Genomic DNA, 24,570 nt, shown 5'->3' with positions numbered 1-24,570 from the left:
CTGGGTTTATTTATTTATTTTTGGTGGGGAGGAGGGGTATAGGAGAGAGAAGGTTATGATTTAAATATCTATCCTGTTGCCAACCAAAAAAGTCTGTGGGGTGTTAAATTACTATTGACTTTTCAGGCCAGCATTTGGCCCTCCCTCACCCCTGTAGCTCAGCTCTCCCTGCGGTGTCTCTCTCACTCACTCAGGACTGCTATAAAGGGAAGGTAAGCCTCAGTGGCTGACACCAGAAACGTTTTATTCCCCCCTGCCCCAGCTGATTCAGCTGGGCTCCAAGAGCTGGGTAGGATGGGGAGTGATGCTCCCCCCAGCCCTCCCTCCCACCAGACCTGCTGACTGTCTGAATGTCCTTTTGATTCAAAGTTAATAGTCTGCCCTTTGCAAAACCACCTTGCTTCCCAGTGGGCTCTACAGTGGGTGCTCAGTTGGTGGAGAGTGCCGAGAGAGAGTAAGGGGAGCACAGATGAACTCTGGCCTTCTTTTGAGTTTAGCCTGGCTCTGGATAATTTTCCCTGCCATGCCCCCTTACCTTTTGGCCAATGCCAGAGGCCTTCACTATCAGACTGCTTCGTGACTTTAAAGGGGTTCAAGGCTTTTAATTTCTTCCACCCTCCTTTCACAGACGTTTGGGTTGAAGTATCTGCTCAGCTGGGCTCTTCATGGGGTGAAACAAAATGAAAAGTCCTCTGCCACTGCCCGGTGTTACCTTTCATGGAACTCTCCAGCAGGGCTCTTTCCAACAGTTGCCGAGCACACAGGGGCCCTGTAAAAAAGAATGTGGGCTCAGATGTCACCCTTGACTGATCTTGAGCTACCAGTGGGGTACAGAGATGAAGTACTCAGCTGAGATCGTGTTGCCAAGGGCTCAGTTGCAGGGAGGGGAAGGTGGTGTTGAAGGCGTCTCCTGGCACTAGTATGTGTAGGGGAGCAGAAAAGGTGAAGGGACCCTAAAAAAAGAGAGAACAAGGGAGTGCAAGAGAGCCATAAGAACCTACACAGTGGCAACTGACTCCCCCACATTGAGAGGAAGTCAGGTGAAATCAAGAGCCTGAGGTCTTGTGCTGCAGTCAAGCTAGCCTGGAAACCATAGTGGGCAGCACTTAATCCTGTGAATAAACCCATTTGTCCTAAGGGATTTTAGAGCAAAACTCTGTGTACTCTGCATTATAAATCAGGGGAGGCACACAGGGAAAAGGATGGGCACTCTGCAAAATCAGGGGCCACACATCAGCAAGGTTTGTGCCAAAGGAATAAGAAATTAATGAAAAGCAGTGTGGGGAAAAAAAAAAAAGTGCAACAACTTGTCTTGCTAAATCTGTGGGCTCTGTTTGATTAAGTTTCTCTTTAATAATATCAACCACTTTGCTAATGTCTCTTAAGTGAAGTGACCTGCGTGGGTAAGCCACACCTGCTGGATCAGCAGGTCACATGGGCTGAAGCAAGGAGGGTGTTTTGGAGTCTGGACTCTGCCTGGGTGCTGAAACAGTGGTGAAGAGACATCCCAGGACCTGGAAATTAGAGTGTATGGAGTTAGTGAGGAGGCACAATTTCCATGCCTCCTCCAATCAGTATATCAGTGAGTTCCAGTTGTTCCAGTCCAAAATCACCACATTGTTGAGTCAAGACACCAGTAACAGCAGATTATCGTCAAACTTTCATCACTCAGGGCTGAGCATAAGCATGAGAAATTTTAGCCCAGGGGAAAAAACAACAGCTTGAAATTGTTTCAGTAGGTTACAGAAGCCAATGAAAAGAAGTGATTGAAATAAAAGGGCCACCTCAACTATTAAAGCAGGCAACCTGTAAGTGCATCCTGGCAAGGAGGAGAGGAATTACATGGTCTGATGTGGTCAATGCAGGATTTCAAGAAGGTGTCTTACTAAGTAGACCATAAAATAGAGACTTATCACTGTTCCAGCAGGATATTGAATCAGGGCATTGTGAATCAAAAAACCATTGGGTTGTCTGTTATTTAAAGGACTCCTTTTTGTCAGCAGCTTTTCTCCTGTCAGTTTGCAGCTGCCAGAGTGAAGCAGGATAAATTATGGGCTGTGTCTCCTGTGAGGAAGTAGTGGTGATTTCATGCCCCTCTTGTAGGATCATTGGTGCTTTCCTGCCCACCCCTTCCTAAACAGAAGGATGACATGAGGATCTGTCATGAGACAAATCATTCCCAAGTATCCAGAACCCCAGAGGCCTGTACAGGCAGCTCAGCATAGCTCTTGTCCTGCCTGTATCTCCCCAGCTCCTGCTTATCCTTTTGTGCTACACATCCGCAATATTGCACACCGGTGCATATTGCAAAAGACCAACCCGTGGCAGCACCTTCTGCTGCATTTCTAGGACTATTCATTCCCAGGTTCCAACAGCCTTATTGGAGAAGTAAGATATGGTGGCCAGGGCAGGAGCTGTGCTTGTTTTAAGCTGAAGATGGTATGTCTTCTCAATACTCTCTGGGATTTCTGACAAATTTCTGCTGCCTCTTTGTTTCTCATGAGTAGAAAACCATTTATCTTCTCTTCTTCAAACCATCCCCTTTCAATCCCACTAAATGTCTTACACCTTTTTTCTCTCCTTTCATCACCATCCTCCTCTGTGACATGGTTGGTTTCCTCCTCCATGTCTAATCCTGCCTTGCCTCTTGTTATCTGCATAATTTGCATGAAAAACTCATTGGGGAAAAGGGCTGGTCTTGCTTGCTGTTGGTCTAGCACCAAGTACACCTCTTGTGCATTATAAATAATTAGCAGGCATCTGTCAAATACAGATGAGAACACCCCTGCTCTTGAAGCCTGTATCTGCTTCTTTGGCAGCATGCTCAGCTTCCCATGGAGGATTCATCCTGGGATATGTGAGAAAATGTGGTAGAGGGATAGCTAGCTCTGGTACAACCATCACTTTGGGGAGACTACCCTGTAGGGGACGGGCTGTAAAGCTGAGTCATGGCTGCAGGGAAAAATTTGAATCCTCTTGATGTCTCTGTGTAACTGGTCCAAGATCTTTAGTAGTTGCTCTTTTGTTACTTTCCTGCATCAGACTAAGGGAAAATGCTAACTTTGATGAGTTGCCAAGTCCTTGCTGAATTATAACTACTAGAAACATCAGAAAGAATGATTCTCGAAAGGACAGGAGCAAATATATATTTGTACATTAGGTCCCCAGCGATTTTAGCTGACACTGACAGGGGCCTTCAGCCACAAAGGGCCACATGGCAGTGGAAAGTGGCTGGTTCTGCTTACAGAGGGTGTGTGTGCCCTGTAAAGCACAGGGCTGTGCTCTGGGAAGGCAACCAGATTTAAGCAAGAGCTGAGAGCAGGCTGTAGATCTCTGTTTTCATGGGGCTGTCATGATGATCCTCTGGAGGGATGCTTGCTGTCTGTGATGTGGTGACGTGGGGGAGCAGCAAGGGGACTCCCCCAGTGCTCCCGGTCTTCAGGCGGGGGAATGTGCCTCCCTTTGAGGCCCTGCTCGGACATCAAACCACAGTGTTGCAGTCTAAGGGCCAAGACTGGCCCTTTCCAGCTAATGTCTGTCTCAAAGACAAGCCAAGGCAAGACTTGCTCAACTTTGGGATGCTGCATGTGCAAAGGCTAATACTGGAAGGCTGGTGTTCATCTCTGTGCAGAGCATAAAGGAAAACCAACCAACCAAACAACAAACCAATCCAAAACCCCAGCCCCAGATATCTTTCCCTGCCAGAACCATGTTTTATTACACAATGCTGTGCAGGGGGGGGTGACTATTCTCAGAATTAACCCAGAAACACCTGCAGTACCTAATAAAAAGCAGTTTGCTACCACAGCAGGACATCTGTGCGCAGCCTGAGCCTGTTTAATTACAGCTGGAGGGCAGGTTGGCACAAAAATATGATGGTCTCAGTGGTGTCAGAGGCTGAGCATCCTCACAGGATCAATCTCTTTCTGCAGAGTGAGGTACTTGAGAAATGACAGAAATATAATGGACTGATGTTTTGGTAATGGGTTGCCTCAGCAGAGACACCATTATGTTGATGAATCTGCAAGAAACCTCTCATTTTGCATCATGCTATGAAAGTCAGGAGAGTTTTGTATGAACCACAAGCGAGACACATATCTCATAAGATAATCAGATGTAAGAACACTCTTTAGTGTTTGTGAAGGACTGTGTCAAAGCTTCACAGGGCACTTGGATCAGAATGATCAGAATGGATCTTGTCTTAACTTCGTTGTTACCACAGGGCCCAGGACTACAAGAGTAAACCAGACACTCACCATTTCAAATACTTGCAAAGAAAGCTTTCCTTAGCTTCAGACTGCTTTCAGTTCTGTAAACCCAATGTGTTCCTTTTGCTAGTGTGTGTCTGCTCAGCAGCCAAAAGAAAAGCAAAATACATTTGAAGGGAGAGAGTGGGGAGAAATGTTATGAAATAAAAGATCAGAGGATCAAGAGCACTTTTGAGGCTCAAACATACCACACACAAGCTCTGGGCCTGTGGTCAGCCAGAAAACATCAGTTTAAAATTCCACAATAGCCCTGGAATTTAATCCTTCTAATGCAAATTCCCCCCACCCCAGTCCTAGATCGGCACTACTACTGTGGTGGCACAACCCGAGCCTTTAAGCCCTTTTGAAGTATTCAAGAGTCCCTGTTTCTCAGCAGGAGGGCTGGGTAGCTATGTCAACAATGTCAAAAATGTTCCTGTGATTACTGTACCTTTCTGAGCAGAAACCAGGAGAGAAAGCAATTAATGCCTCCTAATCTGGCTCATAAATAAAACTTGTTCTCCCTGGAAGCATCATCTCTGTAGCCCCTAATTAGGATGGCTCTTTGTCACCTCCCAGCCTTAGACAGTGGAAGGAAGGAGACCCATTATCTCCCTCTGCCCAACACCAGGGTTAGATGCACACTTCTGCAAGTGAAGCCACATGTCTGAATGCAGTTGCAAGCACTACTGTGTGCCTCTGTGATATCCTCCATGGTTCGATTCCCAAAGCAGTCAGATATCACAGGACCTGGACATTGGGGTCTTGGCCAACCCCTGTGCTGAGCAACTATAATCCAAGATGTACAAAGGGTGAGGCAAGGGGAAGGAGCCAGAAGGCACAGCTGTTGACATATGATGGAGATGAGAACTGCAGACCACTCCAAGTCAGATGGAGGGAGAGGCACAGTGTGTATTGGCAGATAGTCCAGCCTTATCAACAGCTGAAGTGCATGCCAAGTATTTCCACCAGCCTCTCCTGTGTAAGCAGAGTGACTTCCTATCAGCATCAGGAGTGAGACCTTGGAAAGCCATGGACAGTACTTACAGACCTATTCTCAGGGGGTGTTCAAGTGTGTCTGCATGTCACGGTCATTCCAGGTCTTTGGCATAAGGGTGCTTTGTCCTTGGGTATACTGGGGGTCTTCCCAGTGGGCAAGATGAGCCATCAGCTGTAAAGCAAAGGGGGAACCTCCTTCCATGGGTGAGGCATCTCCATTAGAGACCAGTCCAAGCTGGAGCAGTGCTCAGATTGTCTCACAGCCCTACATGAGAAGCGTACATGGGGAGGGAAATGCATATGGGTGAATGGGCTGAGAGAACACATGCACCATAAAGGAGAGGCAAGGGAAACACATAAATGGTTAATTCTTCTGAAGGTGTGGGGAGGCTGGTGGGGTCATAGCAAGTAATGGATAAATACCTCAAGAGGGGATAAATAGGGAGAAAGTGGGATGAACCTGAAACAGGAGGAGAGATGATGGCAGTGGCTGGTGTGCAAGGGAGAGACAGCTGAGTGTAGCCCAGGAAAGGCCTGTGCACATGGGAGGTCTTCCTCACCACCTCCTGCCCAAGGTCCAAGTATCTGTGGGATGGAGCTCACATCTCCAAGTTACACACCATGGGATGCAACCTTGTCAGCATCTTTTTGTTTGTCAGTAACACCAAAATTAGCCACTGAGGTGTAACTCAGGTCTCAGCTCCATGTCTGAGACCGGACCAAATTAACTGTTGCTCTCCAGCTTTAGCACCTGCCTTCATACATGGAAGAGAACCCAGGTGGGAGCACTTGAAGCTTTGCTTTCTCACCATCAAAATGCCAAGTCATTTCCATGGACATACACCATCCTTGCTGAACATACTGCACCTTGCAGGGAGAAGCGTATCTTTGCCAGGAACTTCTGCCCACAGGCCTGAAGACACAGTCCTGCCTTGCCTTTTTGGTGAAGCCATGCTGAGGAGCTGTCAGTCCCACCTGCTGTCAGGACTGAGCACGTCTGCAGCACTTTTAGATGAGCCTGGAGGAAGCATTGTACCTGTTGAACTTCAGTAATGTGAAAATCCTACCCCTAGAGTGATGGAGGGAAAAGCCATTTTGGATTCTGCGGAGTGGGGGATGACATAGGAATTTGTGATTCAGGAATTTGTGATATAGCATTTTTCCCTGCTGTTGACTGCACAAGCCTGCAATGAAACCAGGCTTAGCACTGCCGTCCCCATCAGCAATTCTGCTAAGAGGAATTTGAGTTTTTATGGTCACTGATAAGATTAAAGTCTTTGTTGCAGCTGGTCGAGGTAGACTCAGCTCCAGGCTGTGTAAAAGCACTGCTGGGAGGGCAGAGTGAAGGTAGTTTTGTTGCTTTCTTTGGGAATTCCCACACTTGCAAATCTTTGGATTTCATCTGAACTGCAGTGTTAACTCCATGCTTGCTGGTGTGTGAAAGACCTAAACCTGTGGATAAAAAGGACAGGAGTCCCTTGGTGTGGGTTTTTCATTACTTTCTTGCTGAGTTCTGCTGACAGCCAAAGTGCCCCTGCACATGTCCTGAAGGACAGGTGCTGAGGGACAACATCAGGAGCAGTTCCTCTTCCTCCTCTGGGGATGGTTCTCCTCAAATGGGCCTCAGCAAGGGCAAGAGTGGGAAGATGATCAGTACCTTGTGCTCTGCAGCCCTTGCACAACCTGGAGTTTTCAAGGGTCTCCACTCAGGAAGTCTGGGGCTAACTGGCAGAGCCCTGGTCTTCCTTCCATTACATGACTGCACCAGTCATTAAGGCCCCCACTTCCAGAGCTGTAGAAAACATTCCCCTGAAAAATCCAAACCAGACCTGTAGCTCCTACCCATAAACTTCATTCCCATGTTGAGTCAGCAGCCAGCATGAACTTGGGTTCTTGTTGGTGGTCCTTCCTTTTTCTTGCCAGACCTCTGAGGCACTCAATGGAGAGAGAATGACTACCTCAATCACTGCTGACTCCTCACCTGGAGGACCATGCTCTCACATTGGGATCTGGCACCAAGGAGCCCCAGGGCCTCACTGAGGGCAGTGCTGGTGAAGGAGCATTGCTGGCAGCTCTTTGCTATTTGTTTCCTCTGCTGATAGGTAGAAGTATTGTTGGATCCAAATTATGGAGCTATTCCCCATGATCCATCCTAATATTATAAACTTTAAAACCCCCAAACAACCAACCTCTATTTATCAAATGAGCTATGGCTCTGGGTACCAGGTGTGCCCCATATTTTCTTCTATGCTAAAAACCTAGTTTCTGTTCTCCTTCTAATTTTCTCCAAAGTGCTATTCAGTGACTAGCCTCTGGCAGATGCATTCTGAAGGACACAGTACTGATTCACTTCACCTTTGATGGGAAACATCTCACAGCCTACCCATGGAGCAGGTATTTTTTTGCTTGAAAATACAGGAGAAAGTATCATCGTGATTTTGAGTTGAGATACTCAGCTCTGAGACCTGCCTTGGGCACAGATCATGGACTGGCTGAAAGGGCACAGAGGGAAATGAGAAGTGCTGCATCAAGCTGCTGCAGCTTTCTGAGAGCTCTTTGGTTTCGTTGTACAAGTGCACTGTGTGCACAGGAACCAAATTGGGCAAGCTGAGGTTCCCAGTGCCCTTTCCACTTGTGCCAGGGGGATAAGGTATTCAGGGACACGTGGGAAGCACTGCTTCCATTTTAAGAGAATTATTCATTATGAGGTCAGTCTGCTGCCACTTTCTCTCTCTGAGATGCCATCCTGGTCCTGTGAGTTGTCCGTAGGGCACATCCGCTTCCACTGCAGTACCTTGTGAAATAAGGCAGTGCTGTTAATTAGGTTTACAGACACCAAGACCGAGGAAGTCATGCTTGTCTTTGCAGATCAAGGTCCAAGTGACTAACCCCAGGTATCACAGGGAGGCAATAGCTTCACAAGTAGCAAATCAAGCCTTGTCTGTGCCTGGAGCACTGACTCTAATCCCCAGTTCTGCCTCCCTGCAGTCGTGGTGACACCTTCAAGGAGCTGAGGAGTGAACAGAGAGCTGAGGTGCTTCATCCTGCTGGGAGAGGCATGGGGTTGTCCTTAAAGAGAGTACTTTGGAGAGTCATCTGCAGCAGGTGCCAAAACCAAAAGGAATAAATGAAATGAGACATTGGAGAACAAGGTGTAAGAGCAGGTGCTATCCTGTGCCAAATAAACGGGATTGATGTTGGAAGAGTTTGCTCCTGGTCTCCTGGGATCTAGTCCCACTTATATATGTAACAACAGGGGCACAATCCCACAACATTTCAATTTCATGTAATTTGAATTCTTGGAAACAATATGCAAAGCAGTGACCTGCACTTTGCCACACAGGTCATTACTCCAGGCCACAAAGCTGTTGCCATCGTGTCATGGGAGTCCTCAGAGCCCAAGCTGCGTATTTAGTCACCACACAGAGTACTTCCCATCACTCCAAGAGCTGGCACTGATGGTGGGAGTGGCAGCTCCCGGGGATGGGGTCACGTCACACTACAATCCATCAGCAATGGGCTTCAGCAATGTTGTATTTCAGCAGGGCTGCCACCAGCAGAGGTCCTGAAATACCAGTTTTAATTAAAAGCTGTATTTTCTATTATGCTACACAGCTCATACATGCTGACTACTGCTCTTTCACCTCAATGGGGCTAAGTCCACACTCTTTAAAATTTGTCATGTGTCAGTCAGACAGAGCCCTTCGGAGTTACAGCACTCAGAAGCCAGAGCTGGGTTCAATGAGAGTAATATGTAGGAAACAAATGGAAGAGGACAGAGGGATGGTGGGGGTAATGGGGGAAGATCCTGAATGGAAACAAAGAGAATGATGAGATATTGGAGTCAAGAGGGTAAAAAGAAAGCAAAAAAAATGAGCTAGGCAAGTATCTGTGGTAGAGAAACACCACATGGCTTCCATGGGATCAGTAGAATTTTAGGCACAGAGCATGCCTAGAGCTCTCCTACTGTCTCTTGTGAGCACTGGTCCATGTAGAAAGGGGATGAAAGAAGGAACTGTTATGGTAACAGTGGACGTTAAAAAAAGCAAATGTACAAAAGTTTATAGATTTACATGAACTCTCTCAAGGACTATTGAGTGAAAATGGTCTTCCTGTCTAGACTTTCTTCTGCCTCCTACAGCAATTTACACCAACCTTTCTGAATAGGAGACATTCCCATTTTTTTTCTAAATGTTTTACAATCGCTGCTTTGGAGCTCTCTCTTTTCAATGCAAGATTGACCCTCCTTAGTATCCTGTGCATGACCACTGTTTTCTCCAGCAGCCGGCTGGGCTCTGCCTCCTCTTGTATGTTGGCACGGTGGTCTTGCAGGTTACCACAGGCAAGCACCATGCAACAGCCAGCAAAACTCTCTGGAACATGGCTGAAGTCTAGCTAGATCTCAAGGCTGGTTATTAAGGGCTGAAGGTCCCTTTCTTGCTCTGTGAATCCAGTCTCGTGGCCTCACACAGGTCTGGCCTCCTGCTGCCATGCTGGAGGCATGTGAGGGCTGCTTCAGAGTTGTCTCCATGGGGCTCTCACACCTGTGGTGGCTTGGAAGTGACACATTCCTTGTGGCCTTCTGGACAGGACTCACCACCCCAGGGACCAACAGCCTTCTCAGCAAGCTCAGACGGTGGTTCCCAGTCTTGAAGTTAGCAGCTGTGAGCTGGAAGAGGTTGTGGCTGCCCACAGAAGGCACAGGTGCCCTGTGAGAGGGATGGCAGGGACCCTGAAGATGGGCTATAACACTGGGAAGCTGGGGTTGGCATCCGGGTGAGCGTCTTGCCCTCCTGCTGGCAAGGGAAGGTAGAGCTGTGCCGCCTTATCTCCCATCACCTGTAGATGGCTCTTGCTTACTCTGGTAGGGCTGGAGCAAAGCTGCCTCAGCTCAGCACTCATAAAGAGCTGCCAGTGGTACGGCTAAAGTGTCCTCCAAGAAGGAGGAAAGGTGAGGAAAATGACCCCACTCTACCCTTCAAAACTATGCTTGGATCACATGGAAGCAGAAAGGAAAGCTTAAGTCCTGCACCTGCCCTTTCCTCTGACTTCCCATGCCTAAAATGAGTAGATGCTTGGCTTTCCTGTGATGATATCACAGAAACAGAGTTGTTGGAAATGACCTCACACTTTTGCCCTCCTGCTTGACAGGGACATGGGGATGCTGGGGCACATGACTGTGGGGCTTCAGTAACACAAGATGGGAGCCATTTGCCCTGGTTATATTAAGAACATTTCACAGGCTCTGGCCTCCTGGTTTAGTTCACTCACTGGGATCCGGTGTCAGCAGTTTTGAAAACAGTCGTCTCTCCAATAGCAGTGGAAATTTGTAGAGTCCCTGTGAGACCATCTCAGCATCCACAGGAGTGCTTGGAGTGCCAGAACAGGCTAAACATAGCACCACTAATTTTGGAGAGGTTAGGTGATCACATAAAGAGAGATGGGGTAGGAGGAGTGGGGGCAGAGAAAGTGAAAACTAGCAATGTTAGGCAGGGATAAATGGGAATGGATGGCTAAAGGGTCTTACTAGTGGATTCCTGAAAGGACCAGGGCTATTCAATGTCAGTAGCTGGCTGCAGAAACTCACTTCTCCTGCAGTGCCCCCAGCAAAGCCTTGTAAGGCAGCTCCAATTGCATGCAGAGTATGTCTGCCTCCCATATGGAATAACCAGGAAGGATCCCGTGGTTTAAGTAAATGACCCAGGCAATGCAATGAGTGAATGAAACGATCTCTGCCACTGAGAACAAGGATGCACACTGACTTTGCAAGTGACCAGGAAAAGTTTTAGGATGTTTGCACTCAACACTTACTTGCCATGATGCTTCTGCTGGAGTTGTACGACATCCCACAGCTCTGCTAGGGTGGTGTTCCTCAGCTGAGGAAGGACAGAGTCATCTGGTTTAGCTTAACCTACTGCTAAAACCGGTTTGCACTAAAAACTTCACACTAAAACAGATGAGGGAGAGCTCCCATCAGCCAACACTAGTGACTGGCAGCTGGGCTGGGTAATATCTTTGCTAGCTCTCTTTAGGACCACAAAAGGATGTTTTTCTCTGCCCTGAACAAATCAGTCACTCAGGCTAAATCACTTCTGAAGGCCCAGACATATGGTCTGTCATTGGAGATTGCTGTGTGTCAGCTGGCCAGAGGAGTGGATTCTGTGTGTGAGCATTTCACAAATATGAGGTGGGGGGTGCAGGTTTCACTGCTGCCACAAAATGCATTTAAGTCCTCCTTTGCTGTGGGCGAGGAGCCTGGGCATAGCCAGATACTGTGGCTCAGCTGATATTTGGGAGCTCATGGAGCTTTTACAGTCAGTTACACTTCTGAGCACCACAATTAAAGCAAAAGAGCAAATCATCTTTATCAGGTAGATACTGCTCCCTTTTTAATTCCAAGCTTACTGATTCAGTAGCTAGGGTGGCAATATTTCTGCTGGTGGAAATAGATATGAGGCCATCTAAAACATGGGGGCTCTTTTCATCCAGGTCATCTGCAAATTCACAGCTTTATGTCAAGTTCCCTGATCCTGCTCCTGGGACAAGTACAATTTCCCAGCAGTAACTGCAGGGAAATGGGAAGTTCGTAGGTTGCTTGGCCTCTAACTGGCTCAAATGTTAACTGAGCTCATGCTCTGGGCAGGTCAGGGACCAGCTTTCCTCAAACAAAAGGGTGAAAGCAGGGGGTAGGGAAGTCCTCCTAAGGAACTCCCACTCAGCAAAATGTTCCTGAATGGCCCCACAATGTCACATGATTTTAGTCTTTGGCGTGAAGAAAAGTAACGCCTGACAAAGCTCATGCTACAGTATCAGGTGCATGCTTTAGAGACAAAAATAAGTATTGGCTGCATTTCCATGTTCCTTTATCACTAAACCCCTGGCTTCAACCTGGCATTGGGCACTGAAGGGCTCCCTTTGACAAGATGCTGGACATAAATAAGAAATAATGTTTGAGATGGACAATTAAATTACTAAGATGCCACAGGTGGGGTAAAATATTGTGAACCCCTCTGAAATGCTCTCTAAGGGCAACTGTACCCATACCTGCTTGTTTTCCATCTCTTGCCACAGCCATCTCCCCAGCTCAGCTGGTTGCTATGTGAAGTGTGGTGAAGACTAGAACATGGTGGCTGCTGGCAGCAAGGATGTAATTTCTGCAGTGTTAATTACATTTCTTGTCTAACTATAGTAGCCTATAGTCATGTATGTGAGGGTCAAGTCACTTTGCAGTTAATTGATGAATGAATGTTAAAGAAGTAATGAGAAGAGCAAGCTGAACTTCTACTCAATTCCCATGCCAATCACATCATCATAGTATCATTAGGTGCTAGGCCTAAGCCATACTTCTCTGTTCCTTCTTGAGAAGAACCCTACTTTCTTGTGAAATTGAGCAGGAAATGCCACTACCTAAAACCATGTATTCAGATCCCTTGAAAATTATGACCTGTGCATCTAAATCCCCTTTGTGTGCCTTTTCTAGAACTGCTCTTTAAAAGTTGGAACTATCTTTTGTGTTTCCAAGAAGGAAAAGCTCCAGTAATTTGGTCCTGCAATCAGCTGACATATTCCATGTGGTGATTGTCTTACTACTCATTAAAGCTTGTCTGAGCATCCAGAACAGAATGTTACTTTGAATCCTGTTCCTCAAACTGTGACTCACTTATAGGTTCTTATCACACAACATCACTCATCAGGACTATAGAAGTAAAGGTTAGAAGCAAGAGAAATTTAACAGCTCAAGCCTCAATTAAGAGTGAGATGGCACAGAACTGGATGTTCCCCGGGCAACACCTTTACACAAAGCTCCACTGACACAGGTCTCATCTCTAGCCAGATTTTTCAAGTGTGTCCTGCCAACAACTCTTCCCAGTTCTCACAGTGCAGGAGAAAGGACTGGACTTGGGTTAGGAAGATCACCAAGCCTTTTTGTGGTAGCCTTTACTAGGATATTTATTCCAGCAATATAAATTATCAGTTTTCTCTTGCTCAAAGGAGTGCAGAGTTCTTACTCCTTTCAGGCACACACAGTCGTAGTCCTAGGTTGAAATAGGCTGAGTCGTATAGCTGCTTCTCACAAATAACCTTCTATCCAAAGGGAGGCTATTACTATCTCTCATTTTCAAAAACAAAGATTTTACAACCTGGAGTTTCAAGAAGACTCCTAGAGACTAGGACATCTGCTTCCAATATGGTGTTCTTGAAAGTCTCTTCCCTTAAGTTAGGCCCCTGGGCTTCCTATGGCTTGTATTTAAATTTGCCCATTGGTAAATCTTTCCATTCTTCTGTTACTCAGAATAATGGGATTTTATGCTAAGCCTTCTCCTGTGGCTGGCAGCAGTAGTGAAGTTCAGGTGAAAACCAGTACCAAACAGATGAGTTTATCTCAACAATTCTGACTGGCAGAAGTAAGCTGCATGAAGAACATGAACACTGTTAATCACTTAAACACAGCTGCCTCTCTGTACTCAGGTGTCTATGCTCAGGGGTATGCTAAAATTCATATAATTGCAAGTCTTCCACTTTTTTTATTTGGCGGGCACAAGCTTTTGGCACATGAGGAGGCCCACACCTAGGAGTTTGCACATGTGGCAGATGAACCTTGCATGTCATCTCAGCTAATGACAATGAATCACTTTGATTAAAGCTCTTCTTAACATTTGAGAGCACATTTTCCTGGATATATTAAACTGTGGTCAAATATCATCCACGTGGTTTGCAATGGCCTCATTAGAAAGGAGGCAGAAATGATGAAAGCATTGAGCTAGAGCGAGGGTGTGTCAGACCTTTGGATCTGGGTGTGTAAACAAGGGTACAACAGATTTTGTGAGTATAAACTCTGCAGACCTATAAGACTAAACTCCTGTGACATATTTATGTTTCCTCATACACAAATCACATTGACTCTCACACTCCCCTATCATGCGGAGTCACCGGACTTCAAACGGAGCGGAGGAGGCAGCTGGATTCACTAAACAACATCTTGGGCACTATGAACGTGTGCCAGATAATAAGGGGAGAATCGCAATTAAAATGTCAAACTGTATCACATTTCCATAACAAAGTCAGAGAGGATTTCCCTCTCTGTGCCTTTCCTTTCTGTTTAACTTGTTTAGGGAGCTGAGGCTGCCCTTTCCATGCTGTGGTTTTCAAACCCTGAGAGACATATGGGGAACATTGTTCTTGTGATATTTGCTTCCTTCATGAGATAATTTGTTGAACACTTGAGTAAAACTGTGTAACAGAAGGAGCCTAAGTTGCCTCAGAGGAAACTATTTAAAACCTCTTGCTCAGCATGATGCCTGCTTACAGAGAGAGCAAGAGCTCTGCTCTTTGCTCTCTGCTAATAATACCTCCACTTTGTTCTCTGGAACTTGAAGCACTTTCTGAGTGCTCTTATGAGGTATATAAAGCTGATTTGTATATGAAGCAAATGAGGAAAATTTTAATGTGAAATCCAGTGTTGCACAGGCTCACTCTCAAGACTATTGCAGATGTTGTCTTCGACCTTTAAACCCTGATTCCAGGCAAAAAATTGAAGCTGTGCTAAGGTTCTCCAAGACTTGGATAAAAATGGAAACTATGTGGAGTTTCACGTGTTTGACAGTGATAAGAACCCCCTTAGACCTAAAAATGAATCTCTTTCAAGTGTCTTTCTTCTGCCCACCTGGAAGTAATGTGATGACTTGCCAAACAGGGAGGAACTAGACCCTGAAACAGGAAAGAAAAAAATTCAGCATGGACCAAATATCGTCTTCTGGGAGAAAAAAAAGCTTCCTTAGCATATTTTACTGCAAATACTTAACTAAGTGACATTTACAATGTCTCAAGGCTATTAGTGCTGTTAGCATTATCAACTGTTGTTTAATGGTTGCTATTACATTTGACATGCAACTGAGGACCAAGATGGAGGTTGCTTCCTGCAGCAGCTGGCTCTTGTCCTTTTGAAGAATATCTGAAGTCCTGAGCCATCCCTTTCTGACCTTCATAAACACATCCCTTGCTTTTATATACTGTAATAAAGGAGGCTACACTCTACTTTGCCTGGCTGGGGCTGCCATGGCCATGCATAAGCACTTCCAGCAGCTGGGTGTAAGTTTGAACCCTGGGGCTCCTGCAGCAGCACCATCTGTGAAGGAGAGTGTGGAAACAGATGCTACTAGATAACGTCGGAAGCCACAGAAGCTGCCTCCTGGACAGGAAGCCCCAGGCAGACAGCAGCCCATGTTCCCAGGCATCCTGAAGGCTATGGACTTGCTGAGGAGAGCCATTGATAAGGATTTGGTGGAGTGTTTCTTCCTCATAGAGGAAAATTGGAAGTGACATTCAGAACTTTTTGTGGCAGAGGACCATGAAAGCCCTCCATGGTCATGTGTACTACTTCCCACTCACTCCTTCTGTGCCCCCTGTGAAATCCTTCCCCTGCCTGCCACCAAAGGAGGAAAACACCATTAAAGGAGAATGGCCTGCTAAAGAAGAGGAGAAAGATCTCTCCATGTCACTTGAAGGGGTATCCTGTTGCAGGGCGACCTTTGTGGGATCTTGTGAGCTCAGCTCTTCTGCCAATAGGGAGAGGAAGTGGTTAAAATGGGTGTGTGATCTCTGTTCTGCTTTCATCCCAGTGCTGCAATGGAATCCCTAGAAAGAGTGATAGGCTTTGTGTAAAACAAACTCTAACAGGCAAATCTGCACCATTCCCACCATCATGACTGATTTTCTCTTCATCTTTGCTGTGCACATGACCTCTCCATACTTATCCATCTGCTCTGGTTTTCTGCTTCTCTCTGAAGTAATTCAGGTTCACCAATAACATTTTTATGGGGTTTCTACACAGTCGTCAGTTTGGAGGTATCTCTTCTTCCTTATGTCAGCACTGTTTCTTTATGCAGGGGGTAAAATCATCATATTAATTGCCAAAGTTGGAAGGCACCCATAAGAACCATCAAGTCCAACTCGTACGTGAGAGGGTCCATACAGAGATCAAACCCATGACCTCGGCATTCTTAGCACCATGCTCTATCTTTCAAAGGACCCCACAAAAACTAGTAAATAATTATAACTGTAAACTGACAACTTGCATTTTCACCCACTGCCTCCTCCACCACTTTATCATTAGATTTATCCATGCTGAAGTGATGGAGCCCTTTCCCATCATCTGTGCATATTCCCCTTCTCAAGTTCAACCAGATGTCAATGACCACATTGCTATAGCAGTCCAGGACTCAGCTGGCCTGACAGAACATGTTTCTTAAGTAGACCCAAAGCAAGCTTTATCTTTCCTCCCTTTCTTAGCTGTGATGTTCCCAGCCACTCCAGCTGAAACTACACCTTCCTCCCTTCAAAGTCCCTCCAAATTGAAATCTTTTGCCCAGCTTTTCCTGGTATCTGCATCTCCCTGCAGCACTCTCAGCCAGGACATTGTGTCCTGCAGTATCTCATGAATCATCTCCATCCTGCCACCTAATTGCAGGCACAAAACCTGGGTTTGCTGGGTTATGACTTGGCTGCTTTGGACCTGTGAGCATCACAGAGGTATGTCACCTGTCTCTCCTGGGAAGCCCCTGCAACATTTAGTTGAAAAACTTCAACCTTCTTATTCCTGGAATTTTCCTATGCAGGTGGTATCTACTGAGGCTGCTGCTCCTTTTGCTAACTTTGACTGTTTCACAGCTCCTTTGTGCTCCACCCAGCTGTTGCCTGCCTCCACCTTTTGGCTGCCTCTGGCCAAATACAGCAATTCCCACTGTTTTGAAGCAGACATCTTCTTTCCAAAGAATGTTCAGATCTGAGTATGGCAAGGGGTCAGGGTCAAGGGGTCAAGAAGCCAGGGCCAGGCAGCCCCAAATCAGGCACCACTGTTCCTCTTCCTGCCCAATCTAGCTGCAGATTTATTTGCAACTCTAACGGAGTTTGTAGTGTGATGCATGGTGTTAATATGTCTGAAGAAATAGTGCCTGTGCTCCCCACAAGTTTCTCTGCTGAAGGTTAGGAAGACAAAAGGCCAAAGCTGCATTTCTGGACCTTATTTTACTCCACCTTTTTCCACATTCCAACCTGAATCCCTGCCCTCGCAACAGATAGGCAATTTCTGTTGCACATCTTCCCACAGTGGTGCCCCACATGGTTGCCCCTCCTTGCTGATACAGAAAGAGCTGCCATGACATGTCGTCTTGCCTGGAGTCTCCTCAGTTTTGTCATAATATTCCATCATGGAGCCCTGAGCCACATGTGCAGTGTGGCCAGTGAAATCACAGTGGCTTTTTTATCATTCTGTTAGTATACCACACAGGGATAAAGGGCACAGTTGCTGGCTTATCTTGACTATCTGGTATATAGGTGATCCCACAGGACCACTGCACCCTAGCCAGGTACAGCAGCTGAAGCTGACATTTTAACTTTTGCTATATGCAGGTTATTTGGGTTTTGTAAGAAGGATGTTTAGTTGGTTTATGGTTGTTGTTTTGTTTTGTTGTTTGGTTTTTTGGTTTGTTTTTAACCAGTTTTGTGTATAGTAGATTTCTTTTCTAGAAATGGAAGGGGAGATGAAAAATGAAAAGAGCAGCTAATGCTGGAAAGTGTTGTTTGCCTCATCAGTCCCCTTCAGCCATGGGGGGTTTCTGTTCTAAGTGGACCCCTGCTGTTTGTCTCTTGCTCTAGGCAGAATAGGAGCATAACAATCCCTAGGCTGGCAGCCTGACCTGGTAATTTGCAGATGGAGAGCCCAGGTTTCTGTGTGACCCTCCCTCCCCAAGTGCCCTCTCAGAAACTTGGACCAAGTGATGTCCTTTCCAAGTCACACAGAGAAGTAGCAGCAGAGGTGGTGACTGTATCCCAATCTCCTGCTGTGCCTCTAAGGAGGGGACTGGTACCTCCACATACTAATGGGGTCCTCAGGTCACCAAACACCCCTCCTCTCCCCAGTGCACTTGTCTTTGTGCTGGTAGAAGCTGTTTGCAGTGTGGGCACCAATGCAAGCTCTGTACAAGCCCAATGCTCAAGGTCAGAGAAAGAGCCCAGGAGAGGAGGGAACTGGGCCCCAGCTGCCCCAGTGCCAGGTTACCCCTGCTGCCACTGCACGGCTGAAATATTCTCACCATCTGCACTGCCTCCTTAGAAACAGGGAAGTCACTCCTGACTCCTCTCTGTCTGCCAGACGCTGATTTTGTCTTTTGCCTAGTTTGATTTCTCATTGAGTTTAAATAGAGAATCACAGTTCTGACTCCCTTCTGGACTGTGCACTGTGCACAGGAGACCTCAGTGTGGTTCTGGAAGGAGGCTGTATGTGCTTGTTTGTGCCTCTGATAGAGGGCCAGGGGCTGTTTGCTGCAGGTGAAGTTCCTGAACACAGAACTACCTGTGCTCAAAATTCCTCTGGGATAAGCCCTGGGAAATGGGGAAAGTGCTGCCAGTCCAACATCCCTAATAGGCAGCTTCTTCCAAAGGGCCCTTTTACTTTGCTGGATCATTCTGCAGTGTCAGCTCCAGTTATCAGAGGTAGGTAGACTGATGCCAGTCAGGGCACTGGTGCTCTCCAGAACTGGCAGAGCCCCACCTTTGCATCTAGCAAGGATGGGCCAGCATGAATGGCATCTCCACAGCTGCTGCAGACCTATGGCACCTTGGCTGCACATCTTCTCAGAGGAGGTTAAGCAAAGCCTGTCCAAAATACCTCCTGTGTCTGGACACGTGCAATCTCCAAACCTGAAATCTCCACCCTGGTGTTCAATGTCAGTACTCAAGATACCTCTTTTCAGGAAAGAAAAAAAAAAAGGAAATAAAAAATAACAAAAGAGAAGCAGAGAGAAAGAATATCACTCTTGTTTACTTCATTCTTCATCAGGTAACCTTGTGATTCTGTGCTATTTTGGTGCTGACATTCCTAGGAGCTTACCGTAATAAGAAGCAAACACCACAAACTAAAATAACAGCATGAACATAAGTGTAAGCCTTGGATTCCCACCTAGAGATTGACTCATCTCCAAGGGCTGCTGTGTCTGCAGTTCAGTATGACCAGTGGGGAATTAGTGAGACACCTAGAAGGAAGGGAAGGATGAGTGGGGTCCTAATGGTCTAAAAAGCTGAGATTCCAATGTGCTGGTCCCTCCCCATCTGATGCTCTGTCTGTTGCAAAGCAAATCTTTGTGTTGCATCTGCAGGCACAATATCTGCTGCAGTTTTTGAATCTTTCCTACTCTCATGTCCTCTGTGTTGTGTTGTCACACACTGCCGCAGTGCCCTCAGTCACACAGTCAGTGCCATGCAGGGGCAGGGTGTGAAAATGGTGAGTGTGGTGCTGATACAAATCAAACCCACCAAAGAAGGACAGGCAAGTGAGCATGTCATACCGGCCCAGGAGACCTCATGTACCTGAGGAAAGCAGCAGTTGTCACCCAGCCATCTGCCCCAGGCCCCTGATAGCCTGTGCTAATAGACTTTGCAGGTTTGTGGGGTGAAGTGCCTCAGTAGGGACAGCTGGCTGGATTGCAAAACCCGCTCAAAAGCCAGATATGTGCAGTCTCTTAGACTGAATTGCACCATTTTTGGCTGTTGTTTTGGAAGTGGGCAGCCACAACACAATAAATTCTGTTGTAAAACAAAACCATTTTAATATTCTAAAGCCCTGCTGCAGTTTTATGGAAAGGAAGATGAATTTCTCTCCTTGTGAAACTTCATGACATTGGACAGGGTACAAAACGGAGGCAGACTTTCTCTTTAATGGCCATCCTCGAGCAGGCTGTGCAGCATCCAGCCTATCACCCAGCAAAGTCTCCTATAGGTCCTGTTATATAACGCAACCCGAGCTGCTGCAGGACCCCGTCTGAATTCACCTGATTAAATTATTATCCTCATGTCCTGGCAAACATCTCACAAGGCTGCCTTGCGAGCTTCATAAATCTAACACTGGGTTTCGGGTGTCAGAGCAACAGGGAAGCACAGCCCAGCTTGGAGCATTTGCTTCAAAACCGGAAGAGCTCTAAGCCCAAGGCAGTGCAAAACCCACACGAGGCTGCTGCCTGCCTGACAGCAAAGCTGCATCCAGCCTGATGTCAGATCACCTGCCCCCAGGGGTTGCTGGGACCCCATTCCCTGCACACCATCTTCTTTCACTTTAAGGAGGTCAGGAGAAAGGCTGAAATGCAGCGTGGAAGCTGACATGCAATGTGTCACAGAGGTGTGTGAAGAGCTCCTGTCTGTGCTATTTCCTTCTGACCACATCCATAGGTGTCCCAAAGGGTTCATGGCATTGGCCGCAGGCTGCCTGCTGTGCTCTGGCCATGCTGCTTTCTCCCTGGCATGGTGCTCCCGGCCATCACAATGTCCCTTTTCTGTGCTTGGGACAGAGGTATGGAGCTGTGTGGCAGGAGGACTCCACATTCAGCTCATGCCTTCTGCCAGCCTGCATTCCCCAGAGTACAGTGGGCATTAGAAAATGTCTCAAATTAGAAACTGACTTTTGGGTGTGTGCAGTGCCTGCCAAGGTCCGTCCTGCATTTGTCTAACCTTTGGGAAAGGCAGCCTTGACATGCTACCCCCCCGTTACTCTGTTTCTCCTTGGGCACCAGCACCAGGTTAACCTGGGTAATTTTATTCTGCTAGGTACAGGCCCACTTTTCCTCTGACCTTGGTCTTCATGTCTTTGCAGACACTGTATTGCTGCCTTGGATACCTCATGGATGCTTTGGAGAATCTCCCAGAGGATCTGCAAGTGCAGAGTGCTCACTCTAGCCTTCCCAGTGAAGAAAGGGAGCAGGCAATGACACACAGCAATTCACAGAAGCATCACAAGGAGAAGAATTTCTCAGCTCAGAGGCTGCCCTATGAAGCCTGCTCCTGGGGTTAACCCTGGGATGTATTCAAGAGGAACCAAGCAATCTTTATGGGGTTGTCCAGTTGCCTCCACTGATCTGCTGGATCACTGGGCACTGCTGGTAGAAGCAGTGACCTAGAGGTCTAGAAGAGGCCATAAACTAACAAGACAGAGTTGTTAGAAAGTGGAGGGAAAATCAGGACCGAGCAGACTTTGCAAAGATGACTTTGACCTCTGTCTATGACTGAGGATAGATTCATGTCTACAAAATTCAGCTAAAGCAAAATAACCCCTAGAAAGAAGCAGTATTGCCTAATAGAATTGGCATTGATCTCCCACAAGTGTGAGAAGGCTGCAATGTGACAGGATTTATCCTGGTACATTTTATGCCCAAGAGATACCTGGAGGTTTGCCTGTGGTTGGCTTTTATTCATTTCACTTGCTGTAAGTGTGCTCAGTGGGGAAAAATCTGCTGTTTTGTAAAAGGTTTCCTGGCTCCCAAGCAGCCCAGTGACTGAGTATACAATGCAATCAATGTTACAAGCACTGCTTATGCTACACTCTGGTGCACTGCCAGGATCCCACACAGATCAACCTGACCCAGCCGGAGAAATCATTGAGAAATAAGAGAGAGGGAGAAGGAGCAAGAAGAAATCCCCAAATCCCCAGAAACACAATGTTAAACCCTCCCACCTGATCTGCAAAACAAAAGCCAGCCCAGACCAAATATAAACCAAGGCTGCACAGCCAAAACAACCAGACTGCAGAAGGTCAGATAATCTGAAATGTGCGTATCGCAGCAGGGCGGACGTGCCTGCAGCCAGCTTGTGGAGGGGAGGAGGAATGATGTCTCCCTGCACAGGCTTATTTGGGATCCTCTGAAACTCTGGTGCTCTTGGGAATCACAGGAGTGACTAGCCAGGAGGGAGCCCATAGTCTCCTCAGATGTTGGCTGGCAGCTGCTGTTCCAGATGCATCACTAGTGCTGTTCCTCCCTGCCCACATGGGGATGACACTGCAGTTTGTAGGATGAGTGACAGGAATAATGGAAAGACATCTTTGAAGACTCCAGCAGGCTTATACCTGAGGCAGGAGGGCTAAAGCATTAAATAACTTTAAAGGTTTTTTTTTTTCTTCACATAACATGTCTGATCCCTTTTAATCTTACTAAGCTAATAGTAAATCCTGCTACAGCAAATGCCCCTGCATTGCCAAAAGTGTTTTCTCTTACTCTTATTAAAATGTTGTTGTTTACTAGGTTTTACCCGTAAGTCCTAGGACAAAGGTGTCTCTTTGCCACACTAGCAGGAGGAAAGGTAAATGTATTTCTAATGAAGAAGTGGAACAGTTTTTCTCAGAGTGTCCAGAGTTGCTATAGTTTCTACAAAGATGGGATTGCTCCTCATGATACTGGTGAAAGGGTTAAAGGTGGTGACATCTCCTTTGGTGTCTGTAAACTGGGCAGCTTGGCAGTCACCACTGGTCCCAGCTTCAGCTCAGACCTCAACAGGACTGTCCCAATGGTGTGGCCTCCCATCAGTGTTATGTAATAAACAGAGACCATCCTCGCACTACTCCCTTGTAGCCCCTTGATGCTCCTCCCATGGAGACTGCCATGGGATATGGTTATTTCAGGCCAGCTGGTGACACTGTATTTCAAGTACACTTCAGGTTGTAAGAAGTCGATCTTTTTCCAACCCCACTTCTGGCAATCCATCTCCTACAAAAAGCACCTTCATCTGTGTATAGTAATTAAATCCTTTGACGCCATTGACTCCATCACCTCCAGGTACTCCACCAGTTTGGTGCTCCCCACCTGTGTTGTGGATTGGAGTTCACAAGCACTGCAGCAGCCAGAAATTGCTCTCTCCTCAGGCACAGTTTTATCTTTCTTATGGTTTTGGATTCCAGTACCATCTTTAAAGACTCCAGCTGCCCATCCAAAAGGGATGATTAAGGCTGAAGCTCATAATTTAAATGCCATTCTTTGCCAACCCAGATGAATTTCTCAGCTGTTCTTCACCAGATAATGCACAGCCCTTTGATTCCATGAAGAGATGTTTAGCCTATGGTGTTTACACTCATATGTTATCCTTACTGTGACAACACCAAGGGGAGTGTCCCTCATGTAATGATAACTGCTGCTTATCTTCTTAGAAACACTGAGGGCTTCCACCTGTTTGTTCCTGGACACATTCCCGCCCAGAGACTGTGTACTTATACAGTACCACAGTAAAAATGTGCGACTAGAGTGGCTGGATTTTAAAAAATCACCCTTCAGACCCAAGGCACACAGCCTGTATTCTGCTGTCATGGCAGGGAGCTGATGGTTGCCCAGGAGCAAGCAGAGAAAATCATTAAGGAGTTTTGCAGCTTCTCAGAGGGGACACTATACAGCTGTCCTACAGGGCTCTGACACAGAAGGCTCTCCTCACACCTTCCCAAATCCCTCTTCCTCCTGCATTCATACAAGCCTCAATACATGACAGATCTTTGTTTTCTCATGCCATGAGCATAAATTTCAAGTTAGAGACACTTGTGGGGACTTATGGTAGACCTTTGGTGAGTCTCTATCCATCAGCTGCTGGAATCCATCACTGTGTAGACTGTAGAGCTCTTAAAGCAACTGAGAAAATTCCTGCTAATTTTGCTGACTTGCCTTAGAGACTGAGTTTACATGGGACTACTGATTTGTGTTCATGTGGGCTGAGGTACCAGGGATTTAGACAGATTCTGGTACGGCAGCGTGCTGAACTGAAGTACGCTGGCAAACCCTACACCTGCTGTTTGGGCATTCAGCTTGAAAAGGCATACTGTCAACATTCCACAATTTTTCCATTTGTAGGTGTTTAAATCAGGTGCTTGCATCCCTTGTTTTATTTAAACATGTGTGTGTGATGGGGCTGTGTACAGGGGAGAAGGCTGCTGTAGCTCAAATTTCAACTGATGAATACTGAAAGCTGAAGGCAAATACCACTTCTGGTTTGAGGGTGAGTGGATTATAACTTGTTATTGTAAAGAAAAAAAAAAAAAAACACTCAAAGAGGAAATAAAACATGTCCTCAAACATACTCTAGGTGAAAATCCAAGAGGGAGTGAACAGAAGAATAAGAGTTGAAAAAGAGTGAGTTTATCTATACTAGTAGAATGGACAGGTAGGGCCCTGCACTTGTTCTGGAGCTGCAGTGACTACAGTAACAATAATGTGAAGGAGGGAAAAATAGGTATGATATATACAGAAAAGGTGTGAGTAGTGGCACTAGCAGAAGTGCCTTAGCCAAGAGGAGCTCTTCCAAAGGGATGGCTTAACTCCACGATTTGACTTTATGCTCTGCAAATATTTGCCTTTGAAAATGACAATATTTGTGGGTACTTGCAATTTCTTTGACAGCTGCTACCAGTAGCTTTCCATAGCAAAGCAAATGGGAAATTTAATTTCTTGAGGAAATGTCCATGAAAATGCAGAAGGTAGAAGCTGGCTAATGTTAGCAGAAATGTTACCTTTTGCACCATAAAAAT

The 24,570-nt window shown here is 46.4% G+C and overlaps 1 protein-coding gene and 1 long non-coding RNA gene across 4 annotated transcripts in view; one reads left to right on the top strand and one right to left on the bottom strand.

Moving 5' to 3' along the window:
- The window catches only part of LOC146767973 (uncharacterized), a 61,794-nt gene extending 47,226 nt beyond the window's left edge, over positions 1-14,568 (bottom strand). For all 3 annotated transcript variants that reach the window (XR_014953840.1, XR_014953841.1, XR_014953842.1), the window contains exon 1: positions 536-14,568. The gene's annotated coding sequence lies outside the window, so the exon portion shown is untranslated. The remainder of the gene's footprint in view (positions 1-535) is intronic.
- Positions 1-22,622, top strand: part of LOC144246047 (uncharacterized) — a 123,446-nt gene extending 100,824 nt beyond the window's left edge. The window contains exon 4 of the long non-coding RNA XR_013339692.2: positions 20,887-22,622. This is a non-coding gene — a long non-coding RNA (uncharacterized LOC144246047). The remainder of the gene's footprint in view (positions 1-20,886) is intronic.
- Positions 22,623-24,570: the final 1,948 nt, after the last annotated feature.

Source organism: Lonchura striata, chromosome 3, assembly GCF_050655825.1.
Source record: "Lonchura striata isolate lonStrDom1 chromosome 3, ASM5065582v1, whole genome shotgun sequence".
Classification (NCBI taxonomy): Eukaryota; Metazoa; Chordata; class Aves; order Passeriformes; family Estrildidae; genus Lonchura; species Lonchura striata.
This window is presented reverse-complemented; position numbering and strand designations above follow the sequence as displayed.